This window comes from Phoca vitulina, unplaced genomic scaffold (assembly GCF_004348235.1).
Source record: "Phoca vitulina isolate PV1807 unplaced genomic scaffold, GSC_HSeal_1.0 scaffold5, whole genome shotgun sequence".
NCBI lineage: Eukaryota > Metazoa > Chordata > Mammalia > Carnivora > Phocidae > Phoca > Phoca vitulina.
This window is the reverse complement of record NW_022589708.1, coordinates 36,983,325-36,992,916: the sequence shown is the minus strand read 5'-3', so window position 1 is coordinate 36,992,916 and position 9,592 is coordinate 36,983,325.

Below are 9,592 nucleotides of genomic sequence, written 5' to 3'. Positions count from 1 at the left end.
CACGTCCTACCTTCCAGAAAGTGGTCGCTTTTCTGTTCAGAGAGTTGTTGCTATTCTTTTCTTCGATCTCCTGTTGAGTTTGTAGGTGTTCAGAATGGTTTGATCCCTATCCAGCTGAATTCCTGAGAGGAGACGAAATCCAGGTCTCCTACTCCTCTGCCATCTTGCTCCGCCCCTCTTCACGCAACTCTTGACACTGCCATAGTAAAGAGCTTGCTGAAGAACACTTGAAGATAGAACAGGGTGTTTTTATGGACCAAGTCTAGAGATGGCACACATCAATTACAACCACACTACATTAGACAGAACCTAATTATAAGGCCCCAATGTAAAGGCAAGTGAGGCTGTGAAAAATATCATTCCATGTGCTTGAAAAGAAGAAATGGGATAAATAATCTAGCAAAGATTTTCCAAAGGACAGAGAAATGGGTGATGTTATTTTTATTACTATTAATTCATCCCTTCATATCTAATACTTGTAAACAGATAAATTCCATGGCATTTTTATTTGGAAAAGAATTTTTCTGTTTCTCTTATAGTTTAGGTAAAGACATGGGGCAGTGAACAGAAAAAAAAATCACTTGGGACAAACAGTATATTAGAGAATAAGATGTCTTCATGCCAGGTTTGCATGCAAGTTTTTGGAATCACAAAGGAATGCTGAGTTCACTGAATAATCACTTTAAGGGAAGAACTATACTATTGTTTCTAATTTATTTATATCTTTTATTAGGCTGATATTTTCCAGACTATTTTGTTGCGAAGATATTGAAAATATAAATTCAATTACAGAGTCTTCCTAGTGTAGCACATAGAAAAATTTTAAGTGAATAGTTCCTTTGTTGCAGGCAACAGAATAATACTCATGGATTCAGGATATATACTATAGTGGTTAATAACTCAGTCTTTGGAGCTAGGTTGTATGGTTAAAGTCTCAGTTCCACCACATATTAGCTGTATCAGACAAGGTCCCAGTAGGAAATAGAAATTGGGTAAATGCTAGAAACTGAATAAAGAGGGTCAGAAAACAAATCTTCAGAACTACTCTTTTGTAAGAGCACTAAAAAACATTGTTAAAGGATGATTAAATAGCAAATATGCCTTGGAAATTGGATATTATTGTGGGGGGAGGCAGAAAGGCTCCCTGTGTGGGCCACCAAATGTGGGGCCCCCATCCGATGGGCAGGCACCAAATATGGGGTGACCTGGTCTGGTGGAGGCTGGCAGCAAAAGTAGTGAAAGAATTCACCCAAGGCAGAACAAAGGAGATAGAAGTTTATTGAATGTACTGCAAAGGGAGTGGTGGGCAGGACAGTGAGGGAGAGACTGTCTGCCATGAGAGGGTAGTGGGGGCTATAGTTAAAGGGGGAAGGTCAGGAGGTTTGGAAACAACGTACAGAATTTTCCTTTTTTGGTACCTGTGTCTGGGTGTAAGTAGTGACCCATTGGTCAGCTAGGGTTTATGGATATTTTATGGTGGGTCACCTAATGGGCCTGTTTGTATTCATCCCATGGGGTTGGGAGTCAGTGCCGGCCCTTCTACCTTACTTGGATTGCCATTGTTCAAGTTGGTTGCCTAAAAGCAGCCTCTACAGTTATGTAGTGTTCTATAGATATTTATATACATATCTCCCTCAGAACCATTTGCTTACGTTTTAGGGAAATTCACCCCTTCACTGACACCTCTCCTCCCAGAAGATGTTTTATTCCAGAGCAAAAGTTTCTCTCCTGAAGGGAGATTGGGCTGATATGCCAACCACCATACATAAACTGAGTTTTGTAATTTCAGGGCTCCTCTCCTATGGTGCCACCCCACTGCATGAACATGCAAATGTTTGGCTTTTATCATGTCACCCCATGGAAAATTGGAGAATAGAGAACTGAATCCAAGATGCTCTGTGAGTAATAGACAGCCTGATCCAAAGATCTTGTTTCCTGTCAGGACTATTTATAAAGAGGTGGGAAATTAATCAGGGCTTAGGGCACAGTTAACAACCACAGGAAACTAACCCTTGGCCTGTAGAGGCAGAGAGAGGGAGTGTTCATTATGAAACAGGTCATTGTGAAGCAGCTGACAATGAGGAGTTTGGGGATTTAAAACAGTAAATTATTATTTCTATTTCACTTTCTTCACTTTGATCTATTTCATGTGCATTCCTTGACAAACGCAAGTGGAAGCCAGACAGCAAATGAATCCATTGACACAGTTAATCAAGTTTAGCTTTCTCAGGCACAGAACATGGTGGAGAAGGGGGGCGGGGTGGAGGCAATCTGAAAGAGCAAATCGAATAAAGGAGTTTCTCCTTAAAGATTTCATGCTGTATATTTAAAATACTCTTTTCTTGAACACACAAACTTCCAACTATAAAGTATGGCTGAATTTCATGCTCTGTAATTCCCTGAACTAGACATTCTTCTGTTCTAAAATCTTACTCATATCCTGAGTACAAGTGAACTGTCATATCTCTCTGTTAATCTTTCTTACTATGTTAAAATTATAATCACTTTCAAGGAAACAAAACTTCTTCATAATTACTGTTCAGTATATACTTAAGGTGATTCTCAACAGAACATACCCTCGAGTTAGGGTGGAACCTGTGAATTGCTTCTAATGAATAGAATATGGATGTTACTCCCTTGATGAGGTTTCTTTATGTAAGGCTCAATATTTGGAGACTGGAGTGAGTCTCCCTTGCTGACTTGGAAAGAGTATACTGCCATATTTTCAAAGGGCCTGTGAGAATACCATATGACAAGGAATCTTGGGTGGCGACTAGCAGGTGACTCCAGGCCTATAGCCAGCAGGGAAATCTCCCTATGGCTGCAAGAGGACAAATTCTCCCAGCTACTTAAATGATATTGGAAGCAGATTCTTGCCAGTCAAGCCCCCAGACAGGAACACAGCCCAGCTGACCTCTTGAATGAAGCCTTGTGAGACCTTGAGCAGAGGACCCAGGTAAGCTGTGCCTGAACTCCTGACCCAAACATATTGAGAGATAATAAATGTGCTGGTTTAAACCTATAAGTGTGTGGTAATTTATTAGAAAATAGGGAGCTAATATTATTTTTTTGTAATACCGTTTCTTCAAAGATCTCAACTTTTCTTAAAAGATCTCTCACTACCTTCATGCCATGTCTCCTATAAATTCATTATTGTTTATCAGAAAATCTCAACCTTAAGTAACACAATTCTTTTAAGTTAATATACATACTAGGAAGGAAGTATATTTTATTAATGTAAAGAATATGAATATAAAGTATAAAAATTGCCCCCAATTTTATATAGATTTTGAGATAAAATATGAAGAAAAATGTATTTTCTTAAAAGCAGATGGCTTTTCATATTGTTGATTTTCTAAAAATGGTAACTTACCTGATGTCGACACTAGTCAAATAAATAAGAGAATGAGAAAGGAAACATACCCTTTCATGCTCAAAAATTATGTATTGCCAAGCACAAAGGGAAGATTGAAGCTCATTCAGATTATTCTTTAGTTATTATAGACAATGTAACATTTTCTACAGAGATTTTCATCACCAGAACAAAGATGCATTAACTGTATCAATAAATGATCACATAATTGTCAGGCTACATTGTTTATGTCTTTTACCCTCTGAAGTTAAAGTGTATAAAAATTCAGCAATCTTTTCTCCCTGGGTATAGCTGGAGAATGATTGGAATTACGGATTTGCTGGTCTCCTTTTAAATGTAATTGTATCAGAGCAAGCTGCCTACCGTCTTTCCAGGCTCCGGCTGCTGTTGTGACAGTCAGTGCTGGCCCTAATCTTATTGTTAATGTCAAAGACCAAGCATGATAGCCCCAGACAAGATAGGCTCCAGTGAATGACAGAGTAATCAGTCTGGAAAAGAACATAAAGGATCAGAAGCAGAAAAGTCGCTATCACCATGTTCACATGTTTGCTTCTTTTCTCATTCTGATGGCAGCTAGATCATTTAACATCGTATCCTTATGTCAAAGATTATTTGAAATTCATGTTATTCTAACACTCTAAACCAAAAGGGATAAAAATGTTGTATATGTCAGTATTATCAATATATGAAACTCAAAATATCAGTGCATTCTGTGAAAATAATTTTAAAATATAGGATTTTACAAACTGCTCTAAAGAATGTCCCTTTACCATCCCACACTCAATTTTCTACAATGAAACGTTGAACAGTTTTTGTTCAGGTTATAAAGGTGTATAACCTTCTTTATATCTTTATGATTTCTATTCCATTTGATAATGATGTATATTTGAGGCAACTAAGTAAATTTATATTTGATGCTCCAAAGACAGGTATACATTAGTCAACTTAGTGTATTGTGAATGTCCAATAATTTTTAAGAACATGAAGAAATTCTATGCAGTAATATTTTGTCTCTGTGAAATCTTTTATCATATGTCTTTTTAAAAGGTTAACATTTAAATCTCTTGTTAAAGAAAATTATATATGGCATCATAGTGTTAATACCGTGTTTCTAAGTTTCTTGCATAACACTTTTTGTAAAAAGTATTCTATCTTATTTTAAGACAGTTTACTGTATGTGCATATAGTACAACCAATCACTTTGCAATATATAATCTCACCTAAATTTATCTGGACAAGAAAAACTTGAATGCTTTTCCAACTATTAAAAGAACTCAAAATAAAATCTTACATAATATAAATATACTATTAATATTTTACTTTAGAAGATATGGAAGGAAATATGTTCTTCTTTGATAAATTTATGATAGATTTTCAAAATAATCAAGGAGTGTATTTAGTATTTGGGGAATATATAGCTACTAAAAAACAAAACAAAACAAAACAAATAAGAAAATGACTATCATTTCAAGTTTGAGTTAATAGTTAAAATTGTATTTTTCATCAATTACATTCTGGTGTCCTATTAATAATCAAAGCAGAAATTTTAATAATATGAATTTCCCATAACTATATGAAGAGTCAGTGGAATGATGCAATATGGTTTTTTTATCAAAATGTACTTTGATTTCATATTTTATGAATACACACTTATATAAATTTGAATTTTATTTTTTATATAATTTTTGTTCCTTAAAATAACCATTTATTCTAGCAGTATTGCTAGTAAGAATCAAAAATGTAGATTTATCTTTAAATCCTATTTCACAGTTATTTGACTAATTAATTATAAATCTTCCAGTCAATGGACCTATAGCATTCTAATTTTTGTTGACCTTGAAAGAAGCTGCTTCATTGGAGGAGAAAAGCCTACTTGTTTAATGTTAAAATCAGTAAAAGTTAAATAAAGAACTCAATAATTAAAGAAAACTTTTCCAGAGGATATTTCTGTTAACAATGGCACAGAAAGAACAATAGCTAGAAGTTGATGTAGGATCAGGGATAACTCTTAGACTTAATTCTTTTTATTTCCTTCAAGATGGGACATACTAGAGCATGTTCAATGTTGCTGAAAATGATCCATGTGGGAGAGAGGAACTGATAATGCAAGAAAAATAAAGCAAGAACAGTTGGAATCCAGGCACTAATCAACTGATTTTCATTTAAAAGGGGCAGGGATATATCACCCACTTGTATGAAAGAAACTAGAAAATAGGAGTACAGACACAGAGCATTTTATACATTGGTCCTCAGAAGCTGAGTGAGTATCCATTTAATTTATTCTATATTTTCTCTAAAAGGTAAGGACATCAGATGGCATTATGCGAGGACAAAAGTCCATTAGAAGTTTTCAGAAAAAAGAGAAAGATAAAATGGTCAACAGGAAAAATGGGAAAACTAAATTAAAATGAAAAATTTATGTTAAGGTTCAGCATCCTGATTATAAAATAAGAAATATCAGGGCTCCCATCCAAGTACTACTCTGTTATCCATGGCTTCAACATCTAATTCTTTCAGTTCAGGCAGACAGGATGAGGATATATGGGGCTTAACTTGGATTTGTTATCACTAGGTAAGTATAATAAAAAAAGAAGTGGATATAGCATATAGGAATATTTAAAAGTGAGATCAAATGAGCTATTATAAGAATAGACCATAAAAAATTTGAGGGTTAAGAATGTCAAAAAGTAAAAAAAACAAAAAACAAAAAACAAAAAAACACAATTTAAATTGAGCATATGAAGGGATGATGGACCAAGAAATGACAACACAGTTAATGGAATGGATGAATCAATATCTCAAAGAATTACAGAAATGGACAGAATCAGAGCAGTGTAAATGGTGATGTAAATGGTGCCCCAGAGTGAGGGATTTCTGAAATTGATAGATTGGAATTGGTAGTTTTTTAATGAGAAGCAGTGTATACCATGGAAAGGGATATCTGTGGGAAGAGATAAAACTATTATGAGAGCAATAATAGTGATAGAAAGAGACAGAGAAGAGGACAATGAGGTAGATGCTAAATTCATCAGTGAATGGGAAATAGTATTCTGGACTTCAATAGACGTTAGATAGGACATGGGAGAGTTCATTGTATAAGCTATTGGCAAGAGCTAAAACATAACTGGTCTTAAAAGTAAAAACAGTACTAATGATTAAAAACAGACTTCCATACTTCTCAGTATGCATGGTATAGACAGAGTTGCAAAAGGATGACAGCAATTAATGGAAAGGTATTTAGTGGAGCAGTCACGTTTTTGTTCCCCACGCCATCTCCTCCCAGCTCATCTGTGACATCAACAATAACTTTGATGTACTATTTTGTGTACAGAAACAGAATCTAATCTCAGATATCCTTCATGACTCTAATCTTTCTACTTTTCTTCCTTAGGGCTTGTCTCTGATGTGCGGGGCAATTAACACCTCCAGCAACAACCTTCAAGCAATGGGGAATGGGAGTTTGATGCCCAAGTGCTGGGAAGACAAATGACAGAGTCTCTTGTCCTTCAGACAATCTGCTCTAGGCTCAGAGGTGAGTGGAGTCCCAGTAGCCTACAGCAGTAACTTGAGAAACCAAAAATCTTTCCATGGCTCTTCCATATTCATTGTCTCACACACTTTATTCCCATTCCTTCTGTTTCCACAGATCACCTCCAAATAATCTAGCCATACCCAACTTCTTTTCACAGTTTACTTTCAGACACTGAAATTTACACATGCAAAAGGTACATATTTCTTTAAGTAAATGATACAAGAAATTAACTGTGAAAAAGGCCATTCAAAACATGAAATATAGAATTCTGCTAGAGTACCAAGTTTTCCTGGCACGCAAGTCCCCAACACAGGGATCCACTACCACTTGGTAGGGGTGACAAACCTGTCAAGTGCTTTAAGAAGCTTTGTTTTGGATTTTCAAGGTGTTTCTATAAACCTCCCTGGAACTTCTTGCCTTTGGGGGGAAGTCTGCCTACATGCCTGCTTTTGTATCGTGTTGCAAGTAACCTGAAAAAAACCCTACGTTCCTGGGTGTTAATTATGATGATGAACTGAAATCCAATTTGCCAGGAGCAACATCTCACTAATAGCAATCCCTGACTTGAACTTGGCCAGAAGTGTAATCCCCAGATGTGAGAAAAAGTAGGCTGCAAGCCTTTGGAGGGGTGTTTGAGAGGCGGTAATTTGGAGCATTATTTGAGCCAGCTACCAAATAAGTATTGCCAGATTTAAGAGCTTAAATTAATATTTCCTAATTTAATAGAGATAAAGTGCAAGAAAATAAACCAACTGGATGAATGTAAAAGACTTTAAATTTAAACTCCCCCCCCGACCTTATGGATCAATGTTATTGCAGAAAGTATCATCCTTGCCAAGTTTGATGTGTTTCGTCTGCTGTTCTCAGGGGCACAGCCAGGGCAAAGGAGTGGATTGTCGGGAAAGGCAGTCATGTGCAACCCGTTGACCCTTGCAAGAGAGTGTGTTGGTGGCAAAAGAATGTTTTGGGCCTGGAACATTTCCTTCCATGGAGAGAAGGAGCCCACAGAGCCTGCACTAAGCATATTACCTTATTTGGCAATATCTTCCCCTATTCTATATTCAGTGTGTGCTTCTTTATCTGCTTAAGCGTGCTCCTCATCTAGCACCTGGCCAACTCCACCGCTATCTCTCTTCCCAGGGGGGCAGGAAGAGGGTCCTCTGCCTGCAGCACAGGCTTCCTGCAAACCTTTCTCCCTGCGGCTGCTGCAAGGCAGACTCTTGTCATGGGGGACCCACACTCACTATTGAACCTGATCTTACTCTGTCTTTTATCTCTGTGAGTAAAGCCTGGTTCCATCCAGCGTCTGTGTAAGTTGTGTCTTGGCCACCCCAATACCTGTAGTCTACTCAGTGTGTTAACATTCTGAGACTGCTGTCCCTTGTGGCAAGCACTATAATGTTCTTTGCTACCGTCTGTCTACACAATAGGACTCCTCCCTTGGAGGTAGTAATGGGTGTCCCTTGCTCAATAATTTACTATTATTACTTATTTTAAATTATAATATATATTTTATTATTAAACATGATAATTAATATATCTTTTGTTTAACTTTTGTTTTACTTAAAATTGATGGTCTACATATATGCTCAAACGAATTAAGGAGTACATTAATGCAAATAGCTTAAGAAATGAATACTTTCCAGGAGTAAAATTAGATATATAGCAGCTTGATACAGTTAACAATACTTTTTTAAAAGTGGGTAATGGCACTGTTCTGATAACCAGCTCATTTATAACCCCCTTGGGGGAAGAACTTTTCTTGATCTTATAAAATTTTAACTTGGTCCACTTTCCAGACAACAATCTGCAAAATCTTTTATTTTCTATTCTAATTCTGCTCCTAAGAAAAGTTGAAATCTCTTGGGAAATTCATTTAGGGGCTTAGAAAAAGTATTTTTTCTCTTTGATTCTTTATTTTCCTGCTCTGGCTCATGAATGAGGATTATTCAAACCCTTATTTCTGCTACAGCTTCAAGAAAGAGTTCACCTGTTTTAATAGAATGACGGGAAGCTTCGTTACTCATTATCCTGTTAACCAAATTCTTCTCTGGGATCCTTGAATATCAAATCTCCCTTTATCTTTTATTCATCTTAGACTTTGTCACCTTTTATTCAAAATGCTCTTGGTTCTATTTTTCTCTTTATTACTTATAACATTTAAAGTAGGCTTTTAGGAATAACTGCACTCAAAATAACACCCAAATTTAGTTAAAAGTTGTATAATTTAAATTATTGATTCAGAAGCAATTCTTCTCAAATCATATCTCATAAAATAAATGAAAACAAGATAAAACAATCAATATAAGTAAATCTAACAATCACTGAGAAATAGAACTAATTTCCAGAATAATATAATTTTGTGCTGATATGTTTACAATAAATTAAATGTATATTTTCTAGTACTCTTATGCTCAGAAGAAGGCAATATTATATTGATTAATCTCATCTTTAGCAGAAAAACAGGTTGAATCATAGCCTTCTTTCCAATTCACTATATACAAATAAAAACAAATAAAATATATATAATTAGAGATTTAGGAACAGAATCTTGCTGCCTAGCAAAAGATATGGATTTCTTCCATCTAGATTCAAAACTGTCCTTCTTCAAGCTAGTGTTTATTTTTGGCCCTGTGACGGAATCCCAGCTCAGGGCATCTAAGAAGTGCAGCGTGTCACTTTCATCT